Source organism: Canis aureus, chromosome 13 (assembly GCF_053574225.1).
Source record: "Canis aureus isolate CA01 chromosome 13, VMU_Caureus_v.1.0, whole genome shotgun sequence".
Lineage (NCBI taxonomy): Eukaryota > Metazoa > Chordata > Mammalia > Carnivora > Canidae > Canis > Canis aureus.
The window spans coordinates 49,531,892-49,553,222 of record NC_135623.1 but is presented as its reverse complement, the minus strand read 5'-3'; the positions used below and the strand labels follow the sequence as shown (position 1 = coordinate 49,553,222).

At 40.2% G+C, this 21,331-nt stretch overlaps 1 long non-coding RNA gene across 5 annotated transcripts in view; it reads right to left on the bottom strand.

The window, feature by feature from the left end:
* LOC144282475 (uncharacterized) overlaps positions 1-21,331 on the bottom strand; it is a 134,612-nt gene that overhangs the window by 85,427 nt on the left and 27,854 nt on the right. For 3 of the 5 annotated variants that reach the window (XR_013350908.1, XR_013350907.1, XR_013350909.1), the window contains exons 2-3: positions 13,509-13,646; positions 12,410-12,520 (exon numbers count right to left, since the gene is read on the bottom strand). This is a non-coding gene — a long non-coding RNA (uncharacterized LOC144282475). Of the gene's footprint in view, positions 1-1,571; positions 2,200-12,338; positions 12,521-13,508; positions 13,647-21,331 lie in introns of those variants that run through there. The other 2 variants (XR_013350910.1, XR_013350906.1) reach the window with 2 other exon arrangements.

Sequence of the window (21,331 nt, the reverse complement as noted above, 5' to 3'; positions counted from 1 at the left end):
CCATGCAGGGAGCCTGAGGTGGGACTTCATCCCAGGACTCCAGGATCACACCCTGGGCCAAAGGCAGGCACTAAACCACCGAGCTGCCCAAGGATTCCCTCAAAGTTACTTTTAAAAGATCAAAACAATATTTATTACCAAAATGTGTCATTTTGTGATTTTTGAAATGGGAGAGTAAAATTTAGAAAAGGCAGTAAGGAATAAATAGAAAACTCTGCCCTTTTACAAGATCTAGAAACACATTTTTTTTTTTTTTTTTGCAATTCTTTGAATTTCAGATCCTATGCTACCATATATTTAGATTATTAACAAAGTCATAGTATGATGTTAATGTTGCATGACAGTTTTGGAATAGCTTTTTAAAAGATTTTACTTTTCCATAGGGCCTATTAAACATTCAATAATTATTTTATTAGATTTCTTCATAAGAGAATAAAATAAAATCATTCTAGCTCCTGGGAATGGTCACACTAATTTTCTTCATTCAAAGTCATGGATACTGACCTCAGACAGGTTAGAGTCCCTAATCCACAATTTCTAGAAGTCAGATATTAAGTATGTTAATTTTGCTTAGCCCTAATTTTCATTATCTATTAAGTGGGGATAGTTTTCTTAGTATTAAACTAAATAAGGTAATCTATGTGATGCTTAGTAGAGTAATTTGGCCTGTATTAAGAAAAAAGAGTAATATGGGAAATTACCAGCTAGAATTGATGGCTTTCTACTTCTGGTAGATTGTTTTCAATTGTCCCTTAAGATATGGTAGGTCATCAACAACAGTGAGATCCCAAAAGAAAACTTGAAAGAAAATTTTTTTAACTGAGGATATATTAAAGAGGACATAGGAGATTCTAAATTCCAAGTGAGAGGATTACTTCTCTGGATGTGGTCAGTTTCATGCCCTGTAGATGTGAGAGGCATGGGGATATTACTGTGGTTTGGGAAAAGTGCATCCAAAATGCACTTTTATTTTGTATAAAAGGATGCCAGATACTAGATGCTAATAGTGACCTTAAATGTCTTTTGGAAACTTAATATCTAGTTTTACACGCCCTTCCAATTGGGTGGAGAGAGTTGTATTCCTATTCCTCTGATGGGAAAAAAGAAAGATGTATCTGGGTTACTTTGTGGTGTGAAACTCGTCCCACACCAGTGGAGTGGAGATCGTCAGTGAAGGCCTTACATAAGTTTCCTGCTAGTAAAGTGTCAGGCAATGAGGCTATTGATAGGAAGAACAAAGTTCACTGTTGTATGTCACAGAAATTTTTTAAAAATGTATTATTAACACATATATTTAAGCACTATTCCCCCCAGGATAGTGATAAAGCAGTTCAGTTCTTTTGGTTTTGCTCTAATGAGGATCTGTATTCAAGAAAATGATATCCCTGGGATTTTTGGCATTTCCTCAGTCCATACTAAGTATGATCAGGAAGGCAGATATAAAATAGACACAATGGTTTTGAGCCTTTTCATAATTTATTTTTCCTGATGAAAGCGCTTGATTTTTATTTTTACAGCATAGAGATTTAAATACTCTGATATCAATCACTTGATCTCCCACTATCATTGTAGATTATTGTTCTTAAAGTCATTAGACAGTCAATGGACTTTGCAAAGTGATGAATGCAAGCTTCTAGTCTTTGGGTTCTTTTGAAATTTATGGTCTTTATACACCGTCAATTCAAAACCATGCTTTGAATTAAAAAATGGATGATGAGGCAAACCTTATTTTTTTTCTAGTTTGTTCATCCAGTCCATCAGTATGTATGAACTGCATCTTCACTCATCCTCTCCCTTGATGACGTCTATGTTCTAATCCCCAGATCTAGGACTATGCCGTGTGACCTGGTAAAGAGGATACAAGGTTGCAGATGGAATTACAGTTACTAACGAGCTGACTCTGAGATGGGGAGATCATCCCAGATTATGTGTGTGGGTCTGATGTAATCACTAGGGTCCTTAAAAGTAAAAGAGGGAGGTAGAAAAGGGGGTACCAGAAAGAAGGCAACCTGGAAAGGACTTGGCATGACATCACTAGTTGTGAGGAGGGAGGAAGAGGCCACAAACCAACTAATGTGAGCAGCCTCTAGAAGGTGAAAAAGGTAAGAAACTCATCTCCCCTGGAGCCTCCAGAAGAAATCCAGCCCTCCTGACACCTTGATGTTAGCATAGTGAGACACATTTTGAACTTCTGGCCTCCTGAAAGGTAAGATAAAAAATTCTCATTGTTTTAAACCACTAAGTGTATGGTCATTTGTTGTAGCAATAACAGAAAACTAGTACAGTCAACAACTGTTTATTGAGCAACTTCTCTGGACCCAGGGAAGTAGATCCCTCAGGGTCTGAACAAAAATTATAGGGGCAGTTTTGAGAGTGGGATCTCTAAGAAAGGGCTGTGGGGCTGGAGAGGGAATGTGAGATATCTCTAGGAGATAGCATTTATGTTTGGGACTAGTGTCTCTTCATCTAGTCATCCTCTTCATGCTTTCAGAAGGTGCATTCTTCTCTCAGAAAACCAGCATTTTCTGCAGGTGGAATTGTTCTATGGAAATACTTATCCTTACAAAAGTAAATGAAGTTTCAAAATATGGGATTTTAGGCATCTAAGTAATTAGACTTGTTTTTTTTTTATTGTTTAGCATCGGTCAACTAAATAGAAAATTGATTTTGTGCCTTTCAATAGCATTTGATTTTTATCTTGAAGGATCAGATAAAGTATGTTCTTTAGACCTATTTCGCAGCTTTCCCTCCACTTTGCTCCCTGGGAATATGAATATATCCCTGTGACTGCTCGTAGGTCCTCCAGTGAGGAAGGAATGCCCTGCCACTCAGCTAAGGAAAATGTTTGGGGAAACTGCAAGAAAGACTAAAGACTCACAGGAAGCTCACAGGAAGCTCACCAAAGCAGGATCATATGAAACACAAAAATATAGTACATGAGAAAGCTGAAAAACACCTTCTACTTGTCACACCACACTGGCATATTCTTCTATGAGTTTTATTTTCATGTTCTACTATGAACCATATTCAAAATACCTTTATTTATTATTACATTTGTATGAACTTCAAGTTTTTTGTTGGTTTGTTTCTGTGTTTTTCTGGTCTCGTTTTTAAAGGAGAGAAATCTTTTAAAAAATCTTCTCAGGCAGTGTGCTACATAGAAAGGGTGACTGCTTTGGCATCAGAAGTCCTGTGACAATATGGCACCACCATCTACTAGTGGAGAAACCTAAGACAGTTTTCTCCAATGACTTCTATCAATTTCTTCCTCTGTAAAGCAGGAGTGGTGATTAAAAACACACATTTTGTAGGGTTATTGTTGCAGGGGTGTTCATGTGCATGAAATACAATATATAAAAACCCAGGACGGGGTTCTGGGGTGGCTCAGTCAGTAAAGTATCTGCCTTCAGCTCAGGTCATGGCCTTGGTCCTTGGTCCTTGGACCGAGTGGGGAGTCTGCTTCTCCCTCTGCCCCTCTCCCTCACTCGTACTCTCTCTCTCTCTCAAATGAATAAATCTTTTTTAAAAAAAACCAAACCTACAACATGTAGGAAGTACTGAATAAATGGTAGCTTGATGAGTGAATGGCAGCTAATGGAACAGAGAAAGGTCACTACATTTAGGTGTTCTGGTCCTCGTTGCTAGCTGTGTGACCCTCAGCTAAGGGTCATTCATCTCGGTCCTTCATCTCCAAAAGAGAAATAATCATAACCTTGTTGTGAGACTTAATTAGGCCATGTATGTGAAACTGTGATGTTTAATTTGAAACCGCCTTAATTTGAACTGAAAAAGAATCTGTGTAGTAAATGTTAAAAGTACTTAGCGGGTTTACACATATACACAAACACACACACTTAATACAGATACAATAAAGCCTTTTTATCCAGTGTTAATTTTTTTCATCCACTGTCAGTGTTACTCACTGGTTAAGGCCCAGAGTTGTAATTCATAAGTGATAATGTCTCATAAATACAGAAGTGACTTAATATGCTCAGTGGTTTTTAATCTTTCATAAATGTTTATAAAACAATCTGATGCACAATGTAGAAAGACACCCATCTCTCCCTCTGCTGTAGGACACTAGTTTTTCTTGTGTTTTTTTTTTTCCCCTATTAGTCTTCTCTCTCCTTTTGAGTTCTCCGTCATCCAGTTTGTGGTGAGAGCATAAATCTGGATTTTGTCTCATGGTTCTGAGAAGGAATTAGATTTTGCTTTTTTGCTTAATACAAAGTGAAACTCAGGTATTGAGCAGTTGACATTGATGAAGTAGCAATTTGTCTCATTAAGAGGGAGTGTGGAGCTCATTTAATCTTTCTCAGTGACCACTGCTGATGCAAAGAAGGTAAATACTGGCACTTGAACTGGCTGCTGCTCAGATCCTGGGATGTGGGCACCTCCCTGTTTGTTTGTGAGGTTTTTTTGGTTATTGTTTTTGGGGGTTTTTTTGTTTGTTTTTTGTTTTTGTTTTTGTTTTTGTTTTTTTGAATGCCTAAGGGGAGGTGAACTCCAGGGCCTGCACTGTGCTTCATCATTTATATTGAGAATGTATCAAGCCCCGTCTGCAACCTGCCAGCTTGTTTTGTTGTTTTAAATCAAACACTCAGCCTGGGGAAAACACTCAACCTTGAAATACCTGGCCTGAAGAATTGTCATTTTCATTTTAACGGCCAGATCCCCTTTCTTGGTATGTATTTGGGAAGACAAGTCTGTGTATATTTTCGATATCTGCTTTCAGAGAAAACCAAGGAAAGGGACCTCTATTTAAACAATAACACACATAGTTCAGTTGGGTTGGAATGTTGTTTTAGGAATAGTTGCCCTTGCCACACAGCTCCACCAAACTGCTCAGACCACTATCGTGCTTCCCAAAAAGGAAGCTTATGCTGCTGATCTGTCATGTGTACTCCTGGAGATAAAGACTCCTCTCAGCTTCTGGCTTACACATAAGCCTGCATGTGCTTTCTTAGCATGCCCTACTTCCTTCCACAATTAGGCTGACAACAAAAAAAGCAGGAACAACATACAAGGAATGTTTTTAAAGGAAGCTTGTGATGTGTGTATGTTGGAGGGGGGAATAGGATCAGTGAGAGATAAAACAACTCCAAGGACTTGGTAAATTTGCAATACCCATTATATTGACCCAAACCCTCAGTCTCCCGCAGATTCCAGCCCCTTCCTGAAACAAATGCTTACACCATGATTAAATATTTGTTCAGTTGGTTTAAACTCCTATTTCACAGCCCATAGAAACTGCCATATCAATCCTATGAACTTGGGCTTTATAGAGCAAGGTTTCTGAGCTCCCCTCAAATCCTACCCCCCCATTTCCAACTAGTCCCCTCTGTCTCACCTCTGGCTTCCACACCCCATCCTACCATTCCCCCACCCCTGCTGGTCAAGTGGTCTTAAGAAAATTAATTATGAGCCTCTAGGGCCACAAAGGCCTTTGCCTAGATGGAAAAGACTGACTAGTGCTTATCATTCATTCATTCATTCATTCATTTCTTCAACTATTTGTGGAGCATCTGTTTTGTGCCAGGCACCATTTTAGATTCTGGGAATCTAGAAATGAAAAGCTTAGTCAAAAATCCTTCTCTGATGGAGTTTGGATCACTGTGAGATTGCATATACTGTGTTAGATGATCATGGTTGCAACAGGAAAAATAAGGCAGAGAAGGGAGGAAAGAATTGTTCTGGGAGGTTGCAATTTAAACATCATGGAAAGGATAGCATTTAACCAAAGATCCTACAAGAGGCATGAGCCAAGACATTATGTTGGGAAAGAGCATTCCAGACTGAAGGAGTATCAGGGGGCAAAGATCCTGAGGCCAACAAAGGTAGAATGAGTAAAGGGCAGAGTTAAAAAGGACACAGGAAGAGGCGGGGCGAGATGATGGAAGAGTAGGGTCCCCAGGTCACCTGTCCCCACCAAATTACCTAGATAACCTTCAAATCATCCTGAAAATCTACGAATTCGGCCTGAGATTTAAAGAGAGAACACCTGGAGTGCTACAGTGAGAAGAGTTCGCACTTCTATCCAGGTAGGAAGACGGGGGAAAAGAATAAAGAAACAAAAGGCCTCCAAGGGGGAGGGGCCCCGCGAGTTGCCGGGCTGAGGCCGGGGCGAGAGTCCCCAGGACAGGAGAGCCCCGTCCCGGAGAAGCAGGAGCTGCACCAACCTTCCCGGGCGGAAAGGGGCTCGCAGGGAGTTGGAGCAGGACCCCAGGAGGGCGGGGATGCCCTCAGGCTCCCTGGGACAGTAACAGACACCTGCGCCCCGGGAGAGTGCGCCGAGCTCCCTAAGGGCTGCAGCGCACGGCGGGACCCGGAGCAGCTCGGAGGGGCTCGGGCAGAGGAAGCGGCTCCGCGGAGGGGCCTGCGCGGCTCGGGGAACAGCTCGGAGGGGCTCTGGGGAGGCTCAGCGGAGGGGGCTGCGCCACCGGGAGCGCGAATCCAACAGCGCAGGCCCGGGAGCAGAGGACACTGGGGACACAGCCCAGGATCCGGCCTCCCCCGGGACAGGCAGAGGCCGGGAGGGCCCAGGACAGCAAGGACGCTCCTGCCCCGAGCTGAGCAGATCAGGGGCCCCGCCCGGGAGCCTCCAGGCCCTGCAGACGGAGAGCTCTGGGGTTACTGCAGGAGCTGACTCCAGGGCTCCAGAGCTGGCCCCGCCACTGCGGTTGTTCCTCCTGGGGCCTCACGGGGTAAACAACCCCCACTGAGCCCTGCACCAGGCAGGGCGCAGAGCAGCTCCCCCAAGTGCTAACACCTGAAAATCAGCACAACAGGCCCCTCCCCCAGAAGACCAGCTAGACGGACAGGGGGAAAACAAATTATTGACCAAGCAACACTGGAAAGTTCCAGGGGAAGTCAAGGGATTTACAGTATACAGAATCAGAGGATACTCCCCTTGTTTTTTGTTTTTTTATTTCTGTTTGCTCCACCCCCCCCCCTTTTTTCTTTTTTCTTTTCTTCTCTTTTTTTTCTTTTTTTTTCTTTCTTTCTTTTTTTTTTTCTTTTTTCTTTTTTCTTTTTTTTTCTTCTTTCTCTTCTCCCTTTTCTCCTTTTCCCAATGCAACTTGTTTTTGGCCACTCTGCACTGAGCAAAATGACTAGAAGGAAAACCTCACCTTAAAAGAAACAATCAGAAACAGTCCTCTCTCTCACAGAGTTACAAAATATGGATTACAATTCAATGTCAGAAAGCCAATTCAGAAGCACAATTATAAAGCTGCTGGGGGCTCTAGAAAAAAGCATAAAGGACTCAAGAGACTTCATGACTGCAGAATTTAGATCTAATCAGGCAGAAATGAAAAATCAGTTAAATGAGATGCAATCCAAAGAGAGGTCCTAACGACTAGGGTTAACAAAGTGGAAGAACGAGTGAGTGACATAGAAGACAAGTTGATGGCAAAGAGGGAAATTGAGGAAAAAAGAGACAAACAACTAAAAGATCATGAGGATAGATTAAGGGAAATAAATGACAGCCTGAGGAAGAAAAATATACGTTTAATTGGGGTTCCCGAGGGCGCCGAAAGGGACAGAGGGCCAGAATACGTATTTGAACAAATCATAGCTGAAAACTTTCCTAATCTGGGAAGGGAAACAGGCATTCAGATCTAGGAAATAGAGAGATACCCGCCCCCTTAAAATCAATAAAAACCACTCAACACCTCGACATTTAATAGTGAAGCTTGCAAATTCCAAAGATAAAGAGAAGATCCTGAAAGCAGGAAGAGTTAAGAAATCTCTAAATTTTATGGGGAGAAATATTAGATTAACAGGAGACCTCTCCACAGAGACCTGGCAGGCCAGAAAGGGCTGGCAGGATATATTCAAGGTCCTAAATGAGAAGAACATGCAGCCAAGAATACTTTATCCAGCAAGGCTTTCATTCAGAATAGAAGGAGAGATAAAGAGCTTCCAAAACAGGCAGGAACTGAAAGAATATGTGACCACCAAACCAGCTCTGTAAGAAATTTTAAGGGGAACTCTTAAAATTCCTCTTTAAGAAGAAGTCCAATGGAACAATCCACAAAAACAGGGACTGAATATGTATCATGATGACACTAAACTCATATCTTTCAATAGTAACTCTGAACGTGAATGGGCTTAATGACCCCATCAAAAGGCGCAGGGTGTCAGACTGGATAAAAAAGCAGAACCCATCTATTTGCTGTCTACAAGAGACTCATTTTAGACAGAAGGACACCTACAGCCTGAAAATAAAAGGTTGGAGAACCATGTACCATTCAAATGGTCCTCAAGAGAAAGCAGGGGTAGCCATCCTTATATCAGGTAAACTAAAGTTTATCCCTAAGACTGTAGTGAGAGATGAAGAGGGACACTATATCATACTTAAAGGATCTATCCAACAAGAGGACTTAACAATCATCAATATATATGCCCAGAATGTGGGAGCTGCCAAATATATCAATCAATTAATAACCAAAGTTAAGACATACTTAGATAATAATACACTTATACTTGGTGACTTCAGTCTAGCGCTTTCTACACTCAATAGGTCTTCTAAGCACAACATCTCCAAAGAAACAAGAGCTTTAAATGATACACTGGACCAGATGGATTTCACAGATATCTACAGAACTTTACATCCAAACGCAACTGAATACACATTCTTCTCAAGTGCACATGGAACTTTCTCCAGAATTGACCACATATTGGGTCACAAATCAGGTCTGAACTGATATCAAAAGATTGGGATCGTCCTCTGCATATTCTCTGACCATAATGTCTTGAAATTAGAACTAAATCACAAGAAGTCTGGAAGGATTTCAAACACGTGGAGGTTAAGGACCATCCTGCTAAAAGATGAAAGGATCAACCAGGAAATTAAGGAAGAATTAAAAAGATTGATTGCTTTTAACAAGTGCTCTGTTATTTCAAACAATGGGGATCCAATGAAAAAGGGAAAAATGTTCTACCTGGGAAGGTGAACATAGAATAATTACCATGAGTATTGTAAAAAGGAATGATGGGGGTGTGCTGGCTTGAACTCTTCCTCCAACAAGGATATATTGAAGTTCTAACCCAGATTTACCTATATAGACAGCAATTTATTGGAAAATAGTCTTTGCAGATGTAATTGAGTTAAGTTGAGGTCATTAGGATGGGCCCTAATCCAATATGACTATTGTTCTTTGGAAATAGAAAACAATATATGAAGATGGAGACATAGAAAGAATGCCATGCCATTTGATGACAGGGATAAAACGCTAGCTTGCCATAAAAGAGGGAGATTTCCAAGCTCAGGGTAACTCAACTGTGATAGAAATCCACAGCATTCACTTTCTGGCACCCTACATGCCCACCTGGGCCTCTCTGCACCACCTCTATGGGATTCAGAGAACAAGGGAGCCGATCCAAATGTGATGCTCCTACTGTGTGCTGTTCTGTGATTAATAAAATGTTTTCTTTTCACCCAGCATCCATGAAACAGCAATAGGCTAGTTTATAGGCTTTTCAAGAGGGCAAAGTCAAATCCTAGAGCTGACATATATGAGTTGAGATTTGGGAGGAGATATGGGAAGGGATGAGTATATGTTGAGTGTGGAACAAATGTAAAAAATATATGGCCATGCAAAAAATGTGAATGTACTTATTAATGCCACTGAATTATACACTAAAAAGGTTAAAATGGTAAATTTTATGTTATATATATTTTACTATAATAAAAATATATATGAAGAACATGATCACATATACACACACAGCCAGAAAGCAGGCTGTGATCGTTTTAAAATATGATCACAGATTTTTTTTGTAATCTTCTCTTCAAAAGGTGGAGCCCAATTCCCCTCCCCTTGAGTGTGGGCTAGACTTGGTAATTTGCTATTATTAGTGAGTAAAGGATAGTGGATATGACAGTGGTGTGTGACATGCAAGACTAGGTCACAAAAGGTGTGGGATGCTTGGGTGGCTCAGCAGTTGAGTGTCTGCCTTTGGCTCAGGAAGTGATCCTGGAGTCCCGTGATCGAGTTCCACATCAGGCTCCCTACATGGAGCCTGCTTCTCCCTCTGCCTGTGTCTCTGCCTCTCTCTCTGTGTCTCTCATGAATAAATAAATGAAATCTTTAAAAAAAAAAAAAAAAAAAAGGTGTTTTGATGGTCTCTCTCTGTTTGATCAGTCACCATAGGGGAAAACAGCTGTCAACAGAACTATGCTATGATTCAGCAATTACACTACTATCCTTTCATATAAAACTACTGATTCAAAGGGATACATGCACCCTGATATTTATAGCAACCTTATCAACAATAGCCATATTATGGAAAGAGACCAAATGTCCATCGACTGATGAATTGATAAAGAAATGGCATATATATACAATAGAATGTCATTCAACCATTAAAAAAGATTGAAATCTTGCCATTTGCAATAACATGAATGGAGCTGGAGAGTATTATGCTAAGTGAAAAAAGCAGTCAGAGAAAGACAAATACCATAGGATCTGACACATATGTGGAATTTAAGAAAACAGATGAACATAGAGGGAAGAAAAGAGAAGCAAGCAAGGAAACAAACTCTTAACTATAGAGAAAAAAACTGAGGTTATTGAAGGAGAGGTGGGTAGGGGTATGGTTTAAATGGTTGATAGGGATTAAGGAAGGCACTTGTGATGAGCACTGGGTATTGTAATTGATGATTTATTAAATTGCACACCTGAAACTAATATTACACGGTATGTTAACTAACTGGAATTTAAATAAAACTTGTAAAAAGATAAACAAAAAGAAAGGAAAGCTGCTTCTATGTCGTGAAGATACTCAAGCGACCTTTTGGGGATGTCCATATAGCAAATAATTCAAGGCTCCTACCAAGAACCAAATGCGTGCACCCTCTTGAAAGTAGATTCTCAGCCCCAGTTCAGTCTTCAGATGATTGCAGACCTGGCCAACGTCTTGAATGCAACTTATGAGAGACCCTGAACCAGAACTTTCCATGAAAGTCACTCCCGAACTTTTTTTAACCTTTTCCATTGTTTAATAATACTGCAAAAATCTCAGAAAGGATATATTGTTTCTAATGAATATCAAAATAGTCACAGCAAGGACTTTCCTCCACCGCATTACCCTGTCCTCCCCCCCACCCCGAGTTACCCAAATATGAGTAGAAAATTACAAAAACAAAGAGCAAAAGCCTTCCTTCCACCTTGCCACCTGAATAGTGGTAAGTAACTAAGATATGAATTGTCACTCATACATTGTAGTGCATCCTTGTGAGACTTTAGGGGCTGTGCCTCTGTGAAAGGTGTCGGTGGAGAACTGATAGCAGCAGCAGTAGGAAGACTCCCTCCCTAGGACCTGTCCCATCTGAACCATAAAAACTGTGAGATATAGATGTTTGTTGTTTTAAGCTGCTAAATTTTAGAGTAATTTATTACACAGTAATAGATGATTATTATGGATGAGAAGTAGATATACATTATTTATGTATTACTCTTTAGATTTCTAGAGCCCAAAGAACCACATTTGAAACTGATGGAAAGGACTGTGTACCACTTAATGTTCTGGAGTCTGAGCTGATTTGTCTGTCTTGGGGAGAGAACTAAGGTGGTTTAAAAGTGAAAATAAGTGTGTATGGATATTTAAGTCAACAGAACAGCTACTTATTCCCCAATACCCATTTTCTCTTTTCTTTCTATTTTTTAAGACTTTATTTATTTATTCATGAGAAACACACAGAGAGAGAAAGAGGCAGAGACGTAGGCAGAAGGAGAAGCAGGCTCCATGCATGGAGCCTGATATGGGACTTGATCCCAGGACTCCAGGATCATGCCCTGGGCTGAAGGCAGACGCTCAACCACTGAGCCACCCAGGGATCCCTTTCTCTTATTTTAGTAATAGAAGCTGGTAACAGCCTACCATCTAGAGACTACATTTTCCACTTCTCTTGCTATATAACCAGCTTCAAATAAATGAGGTGTGAGAGGAAGTGCTGTGTGTAATTCTGAGTCATCATCTCTTTAACTCAAAAGTTGCTGGCTCTGGAATCTCTCTTTCCCCTTCTCCTAAGGTCAGAAGGATATTCAGGGAGATGAGCCACCTAACGGATTCAGACAAGGACAAGCTAGAGTGCATGGCAAAGCGGTAAAGTGAGATTTTGTATCCACAGGGTTTGAGTATGGATAAAGCTCTTTTTTAAATTTGTTTTTCTTATTAAAATGGGAGTAGAAGAAAAATGGCCCAAACCTATTTGCACATTTTAAATAATTCAAAGGAAAGGAATGCATGAACAAATAGCTGAGAAAGGAAATATTTTTCTGTGTAGTTTAGGATTAGGCTTACTACTATAACAAACAGATCTCGCCATTCAGCACTTTTCACAATAAAAGTTTATTTCTTGCTCACATAACAGTCTGATCTCTGGATATTCCTGGTTGAGTACCTTTCCTCCTTCCAGTGGCAAAAGGACAGAGTCTTTTCTCTCCATCTTGTGCTCTCTTTTTTAACATCTGGTTTCCATGGTCCCCATAGGAATCTTTTCCATTCCTGCCACCTGCAAGTGGAAAAGAGCAAGGAAGATTAGCATGGGAGGTTTCTGTGACTCAGCTAGAATACAGCACATGTCCTTTCCACTCATAATCCATTGGCAGAACTGAGTCACGTGGCCTTACCTGTCTCCCTGGGAATCTGGAAAAATGGTCAAAGTGCCCAGGGAAAGAGGACAACTTATCCATTTGACAACCAGCTAGCAATTTCTTCCATGCATGGAGCATAATATGAAGAATGTTTATTGAGGCCTTGTAGATTTGTAGCTATCTCTTGTAATCTAGACCTTTGATCCACTATTGTAGTATGAATGCTCTATATCTTCTATCCCTTTTAAGTACAGGCATAAAAAAGCAGACGAGAAGACTTGTTTTTATTTTATAGAGCTTTAAAAACTCTTGGGCAACCCAGGTGGCTCAGCGGTTTAGCGCTGCTTTCAGCCCAGGGCATGATCCTGGAGACCCAGGATCGAGTTCCACGTCCAGCTCCCTGCATGGAGCCTGCTTCTCCCTCTGCCTATGTCTCTGCCTCTCTCTCTCTCTCTCTCTCTCTGTCTCTCATGAATAAATAAAATCTTTTTTAAAAATTCTCATGACATCTTTATAAAAATGTTATGATCATTTTTCTATGCATTCCCTCAAACCTAAGTCTTCTCCTATTCCACATCACCAGTCATCCCCAAATTTAAAGATACAGCACTATGCATGAAGTCGTTGTGTTAAGGCTAGCAGGTTTTGTGATAATTCCAGAAATAGGAAGGTTTTTTTTCAAGACTTTATTTATGCATGACATGGGCATGCATAAATAAAAGACATGGAGGCATAATCAGATGAGAGCAAAAAGGTCACTTTGGCTGGACCAAAGAATAAATGGGAGACAGGACAGTAGAGGAGTCAGTCAGGAGTCTGTGTTCAGATTATAAAAACTATATACACAAGCTACAGAGTTGGAGGGTTTTTTCCCTATAAGTTTGGGGCACTCTCAAATAATATTACCTGCATAATTGCATGAGTAGTTGGCATGCAGTGGTTATGCTTCACAGTGAGTCTGGAGACAGAAAATCTATAGAGACAGTTCTTCAACTGTCTCCTTGAGAAATCATGGTGGATGGCATTAGAACAGTGCCTTAGAGGCTAAAGAAGGAGAAGAAAAATAAATTACACTGAGTTTGTTCAGTATGAGACATGGTAAAGAATTGGTGATATTATTAAGAAAGAGAACTGCGACACTGAGTCATGGGTGTCTGGCTTAGATTCCTGGGTGGTGTGTACCGGGAGCAGGTATTCCTTCTTTGAAGGAGAATAAGGGATATGATGATTTCAATGTGGCCATACTGAGTTTGAAGTGTCTATATGATTTTCAGGAGGTGGTATCCAGTGGAACATTTATAAAAAGGGCATAAAACTCAGCAAAAACATGGTAGGGAATTTTAGCCAAGTGATAAAATTATAGCACAGTTGCTTGAGAGAATAGAGTAAAAAGCAAACTGGGACCATAAAAATGATTTCCAAGCAGATTGACAGTCTAACCAAGACTAAATAACATAAGTGAGTCAAGTTGTAAATATCTTTTAATGTTTGATCATCCCTGCGTCACCCCAGATTCCAGAGCCTGTGAGAAGGTAGATAATCAAAACTGCCAACATCGGCAGTTTCCTGAGTGAATATGGTGAGAAGGAAAGGGACTAAAGAAGTTGAAAGTGCTAACACAACATGAATGACAAGTATGAAATGCCAGAGGGTCGCCAGAGGGGAAAGGGCTAATCAGGCAAGGATTGGTGGCTGTAAGAAAAATAAATAAATAAAAAGGAATCAACGGACTAAGGTAACATTGAAATCTGACATTGAAGAATGGGTTGAGATACTAGGGTGTATAAAAGATTGTGGTTGCTCTGGTCTGAGTGTCCCCTAAAATTCATATGTTGAAATCCTTGCGCACACCCCAAGGTGATGGTTTCAAGGGATGGCCCTTTGGGAGGTGATTAGATCATAAGGATAGAGCCCTCATGAGTGAGATTAGCAGCCTCATGAAAGAGATCCCAGAGACACTGAGGAGATGAACACTGGATGTTATACTATTTGTTGGGAAATTGAACTCCAATAAAAAAAATATACATAAAAAAGAAAAAAAAGAGAGAGCCCAGAGAGTTAGTTCACCGCTTTCACTATGTGAGGACCCAGGGAGAAGGCGCATCCGTGAACCAGAAAGTGGGCTCTCACTAGACACGGAATATGCTGGTTCTTTGATATCCCACTTTCAGCTCCAGAACTGTGAGAAATAAATGTCCGTTGTTTATAAACCACACAGTCTATGGTAATTTGTCAGCGCAGCCTGAACAAATTAAAACAGTGATCAAAGAGAAGAATATTAGATTTTCTTTGAACTCTTTAATGTGAGAAAAATTGTACATAAAATTAAGATTTTTAAAATAATTACGAAATGAACCACTATGTTAAAAAAAAAAAAGTTTCCAGGATCCTAGAAGCCCTTTGATCCAATACCCCCTTTCTTTCTTCAGAAGACTTTTGTGAAAATCATTTCTGGTTTTTCTGTAGTTTTGCTACCTATGTGTTTTCCCTAAACAATATAGTTTGGATTTCTCTATTTTTGAACTATATTTAAATGGAGTCATTTTGAATACACTCTTTTGTAATTGACTTTTTGTTCTTTCCTTATGTTTGTAATATACAACCATATTTTTCAGATAGCTATAGTTCTTTAATTTTCAGTGATATATAATTTTATATTATATGAACACACCACAACTTATCCATTTGACTATTGATGTACTTTGGGTCATTTCCATTTTGGGCTGTTATCACAGTACTACAATGCACATATTTGTATAAGCATCCTGATTCATTTGTGCACTATTTTCTCTACTATACATAACTAGGAGAGGAATTGAAGGGTTGCAGGATATGTGAATTTTAGCAGATTATGCCAAATGATTTTCTGAAATGGTTTTACCAATTTAGGCTCCCACCTGCAATGTTTAAAAATTCCTAGTGCTCCATACCCTCATCAATGTTTATTGTTATTAGACTTAATTGTTAATCTGGTAGGTACTTAATATATCAAAATACATGTGTATTTTCAATTTCCTTATTACTAGTGAGACTGAACATCTTTTTATATGATTATTGCTTATATGATTATTGCTTATTTGGAGTTAGATTTTCAGAAGAGGCCTACCCAAGTCCTTTGCCCACTTTTCAATTGGGATGTCTGTGTTTCTTGTCAACTTATGATCATTCTTTATATATGGATACTAGTTCTTGTTGGCTATATGTGTTGTGCGTATCTTTAACACTCAATGGCTTGTCTTTTCTCCCTTTTTATAGAGATTTTGTATATGGACAGAAGTTTTTAATATTACTTCACTAGAATTGATCAGTCATTTCCTTTGTGGGTAATGGTTTTTGTATCTTATCTGAGAAAACCTGACCTACAGCAAGGTCACAAAAAATTTTTTTATAACTTTTCAAAAGGTGTTATGCTTTTGCCATTTACATTTAGTACTTTAAACCACCTGGACTGACTAAATATGGATGCTGTCTTAGGTTGAGTGCTTTGTAAGTAGTTTCCAAAATGAGGATCTTTGAGCAGGTGACTCATTAAGGACATCTTTCTAGGGAAAGCTGTAAGGGAGTTGTAAGCAAGAGATGGGAGAAAGCCAAAGAAGAGTACACTCTCAGGCAAGCACTGAAAGTAGTACAGAAACTAGTTGCAGCCCATCCTGCAGGAAACCTCTAAAGCAGTGGTTCTAAATAGGGGGTGATTTTTGACCCCAGGGGGCATCTGGAAATATCTGGAAATATTTTCTGATGGTCATGATTGGGGGTTGCTACCAGCATCCAGTGGGTAGAAGGCAGGCATGTGACTATCAGTGCATAGGGCAGCCCTCACAACAAAGAACTATCACATCCAAAATGTCAACAGTGCCAAGGTTGAGAAACCCTGCTCTAGAGTGTGACTTACACCTTGGAGCTCTTAGGCAAGAAAGCTTATCAGTCTTGTGCTTATCAGTCATTCATGAAGAACTGCCAGTAGGAGGTCAGGGGGATACATTTCTGGGCATTTCTGGGTCTCTGAAGGGTGTGGAGATACATAGCTCAAGTTCAATCTTCCGGGGGGAAAAAAGTACACCCAAGCTGTTCACAGAAATGGTATAATGGCAGTCAATGACATCTGAGTGGAGCAGAGCACCAAGTCTTCCTACTATGGTTCACTCCTTGAACTGCTCATATGCACCCATATTTCAGTCCTTTCCCTTGTGTGCCTCAGAATGGTGCTTGGTCACAATGTATAGTGAGAAAACTTGCAAGAGATGGATCACTGACACAAACTATAATCTCTGCTGCCTCAACTGGTGTGAAGGCTGAAACTAATCATATTATCCATTTTATATTTCCTCACCCTTTCCTAGCTCTTTTGCTAAGTTGCTTACCTGATGGGGTGATCTTCATCTTGGCCTTCACTCCTGGTGGGCTGCTGGTAACCATGATCTTCTTGGGTGATGGTTGAGTAATTGCCCATTCACAGTTAAATTTAGGCATACCAAGAGATGCCCTATGGATCCCACAAATTCTAAACACATTTCTCTCTATCCCCATTGTGTAACAGCAGTTACACCTCTTCATGATAAACTAAACCCATTGCCTGCTCATCTAACAGCAACCAAATGACCAGGCAACATCTGGATTTTTAGTTTTAATAGGATTCCTACTGAGTTCCCTCTCTAGGAAGTAGACCTCTCCACTCATAGAATCTAAAGCTATTGGAACTAGAAGCAAAAAATCGCTTAAGGACTGATGGTAAATGATGGTGAGAGGGGCCACTCATTCTTTTTATCATTGGTGGTTTATTTTCTTAACTTGGCAGCTTCAGGGGGTGTCAGGGAAGAGATCAGGATCTTCTACTCAGCCTTTCATTATAATATAGCTTGTATTTCATAAGTTAATCAATCAAAATGAGAATTTATTCCAGCTGTTCTTATGCCCCTCACATGCCAGGAATGAATTTATCACCTGAACTCCACATGCCTCTATTCTAACAAGGATGTAATGATAGGTGGCTTGAGTCCCTTGCTATCAGTGTCAGCTCAAACTCTATCCAACTGCCCTCAAACAACTAGCGTACAGTTAGTGCCCACTTACTTACAAAGTGATTCCTTTGGGGAAAGACTGGGAGAATTACTTACTATTGCATACAATTGCTGTGCTTTGCTGAGCGCTTCTTCAGGAGGACACAGCCATTCATTCCATGAACTTTGTGTCTAAAAGCTGGCTCATCTACATGTCTAGAAACTGCCCCACTGGGGTGTCTAACATCTCATCCATTCTGATATCTTTTGATTATATAATCCCTCTTCAGATGCCCTTATGAGTATAGTGATCTGTTAATCATCACCATGTGGATCTACAGGCCAGAGCCCTCTGGCTGCAGCTCTGACCTTTTGCCCATTACTCATCTCCATTTTGCCTCTGATCATCTGACCTCAAGTTGTGCCATTTCCATTACACTAGCAAGTCACATTTCATAATAGAAAATGCTACTAACAGGGACCCTGGGTGGCTCAGTCAGTTAAGCATCTGACTCTTGGTTTTGGCTCAGGTCATGATCTCATAGGTCGTGGGATTGAGCCCGATGTTCCACTCTTCCCTCATCGGGGAGTCTGCTTAAAAGATTCTCTCCCTCTGGCCACCCCCCCACCCCCGCTCACATGCTCATGCTCTCTCTCTCTTTAAAAAAGAAAAAAGAAAATCCCACTAATAGTCATTAGCATGAGGACAACCGTTTTTGAGTTTCTAACTGCTATCAGGAGATTTCTTAATACCTTAGTGAAGGGAGTGTCCTCTGGACCCCTCTAAAGAACATCATCACTTGGAGAGTCTCCCATGGGATCTTATAGAATATAATAGAGAATCTACTCAAATATCCTTATTTCTCTGCATTTTTGAGCCCTTCCGCAACACTACCAAGGCAACTGTGGTACCTCCACCTCATTTAACGTGTGCTCTTATTTCTTTCAAACTTAATAGCCCTCACAGCAGTACAAGAATGGTTCCAGGAGCCCTTGCCAGAGCATCATGTCCTAAATCATTGGCAAATGACATATATCAATAAATTCGGCTTTACCCAGCCTTATATTCTGCCTCCACACCCCAGTCCAGCCCCTTCAATATCCATTTCCAGGCAAGTTTTCTGCAAGCCGACCAGGGGAGGGGAGCCTGGGTGGCTCAGTTGGTTAGCATCTGCTTTTGGCCAGGGTCATGGTCCCAGGATCCTGGGATCAAGTCACGCCTGGCTCCCTGCTCAGCAGGAGTCTGCTTCTCCCTCTACCATTCCCCCCTTCTTGGGATCTCATTCTCTCTCTCTCAAATAAGACCCTGGGAAAAGTTTAGACTTAGGTATGATTGTTCAAGATGAGGAAACAATCAGGATCTCTAAGGAGAAACCTTCAGGATGAAATGGTCACAGAATTATTCCAGGGAGGCTAAGTGACGCTAAAACTGTCCCTCAGGCCCTGCAGTACTTGAAGAATGAAATCCTGGACAGTCTGCAAAGAGATCTGCCCCACTTACATGCAGAGAGAGGAAAGATCCCCTATTCTACAAGAGTCAGTTCCCTGAAATCCTGCTTCAAAAGGAAATCAAGAAAAAAAAAATCTGCTCCTAAAATATAGCACTTACCTTCTCCCTCATTAAAAAAAAAAAAATCATTAAAAAAAAAAACATTAACTCTACAAACTACCAAGCTACCATACAAATTCTTTCATAATTGTTCTTCATATCCTAGAATACCTTTAATCTTTGGGATGAAATCCAAAACAGAATCACCTTATACTCCATTCAGTTTTAGTATTGAGATTCTGCTGTATGGCAAGGGGCGGGGGAGGAGATACTGCTCATACTGTTATTGAGGAACGTAGTTGGTTCCAGTAATCCTAATTCTGGGTATACATCCAAATGCAATCATTATCTCCAAGAGATAGCTGCATTCCAATGTTCATTACAGCATTATTCACAATAGCCAAGATATGGAAACAACCTGTCTGTTGCTGAATGAATAGGTGAAAAAAAAATGTGGTATATATACACAATGGAATATTATTTGGCTTAAAAAAAAAAAGAAATCCTTCCATTTGCAATGTCATGGAAGGACTCGGAGGACATTATGCTAAGTGAAACAAGCCAGAAAGAGAAAGACAAATTAATACTGTATGGTATCACTTATATGTAGAATCTTAAAAAAGAAAGAAGGAAGTTGAACTCAGAAATAAAGAATGGAGGTTGCCATGGCTTCAGAGGTGGGGGTGAAATAGGGAGAGGCTGGGATGCCTGGGTGGCTCAGCATTTGAGCATCTACTTTCGGCTCAGGTCCTGATCCCGGGGTCTTGGAATCGAGTCCTGCATCAGGCTCCTTGCAGGGAGCCTGCTTCTCTCTCTGCCTGTTTCTCTGCCTCTCTCTGTCTCTCATGAATAAATAAATAAAAATTCTTAAAAAAACAAAAGAAAGAAAGAAATAGGGAGAGGCTGACAAAAGGGTACAAACTTTTGGTTATAAGATGAATTAGATCTGAGGACCTAATGTGTCACATGGTGATTGTGGTTGATAATCCTGTATCGTATAATTGAAACTTGCAAAGAGAGTAGAACTTAAAATTCCATTAATAATAATAAATAATAATAATAATAGCTATAAGGTAATTATGTAAAGTGTTGGATATGTTCATTAACTTAGTGGTGGGAAATCTTTCAAATTGTATACATATATCAGATCGTCACTTTGTATCCTAAATAAATTACAGTTTTGTCAGTTACATCTCAATAAAGCTGAAGAAAAAAAAAAGGAAATAGTTTGTTGATCAGATTGAACCCATCAGTTGAGTTATCATTCCTTCCACAAATTGCCTCTTTCTTTGAACTTGAGACTTTTTGAGATTCAGATTCTACTTATTACTGCACCTTAATTACCTTAAGTGAATTTCCAGGGACTTACACCATGAAACACAGAGTTTCTAAAATATTGAGCACTGTTCTGATTTGCTGTAAGCTTAATATCTTCACCTTGTAATAATTAAAGATGACATTCTATATTCTCAATCACTTTTCATCTTGTGGTGAATAAGCCCATTTAAGCATACTTGCCAAATCTTTAAAAAAAGTGGGACTTATTCACAAGTTATCTCAGTGAAGTGTTAGAGCCATTGTTTTATACACCATTTTTAGTCCATGGATACAATTCCATTTCACACCCACCATGTGCCAGACAAAGTACTAGACTCCAGAAGTGCCATGTATACAAAGGGCAGCAGGTCCCTGCCCTCAGAAAGCTTACAGTTCAAAAAAAAAAAAAAAAAAAAAGACAGCTTACAGTTCTGCAGAGAAAATAATGATTAACCAGATCTGCAAATAATTAAATCATTACCCAGATTGTGAAATGTTTTAAAGGAGAACAAGAAGCAGGGACAGCCTGGTTTATAAAACACAGAGATGATAATCTCTCTGCAGCATTTTCAAGGTGAATAATACCAGGAAGTCAAATATGATTGAGAAGAAGAAGAAGAAAATTGCATGTTTTTGGCAAAACAGAGTATTTATTATTTTTAGAAAGACAGAGTGTGTTAGCAGGGTGGGGGAAGGGGTGGAGGAAGAGGAGAAAGAGAATCTTAAGGAGGCTCCACTCTGTGCCTGACCCTGAGATCACAACTGATGTAGAGGGGGTGAGGTCTGGAGCCAATGACCAAAAAAGAGTTCTTGAGATGTCTTTGGTGCTAAATGGTGGTTTTATGAAAGCCCAGGGCCAGGAGCTG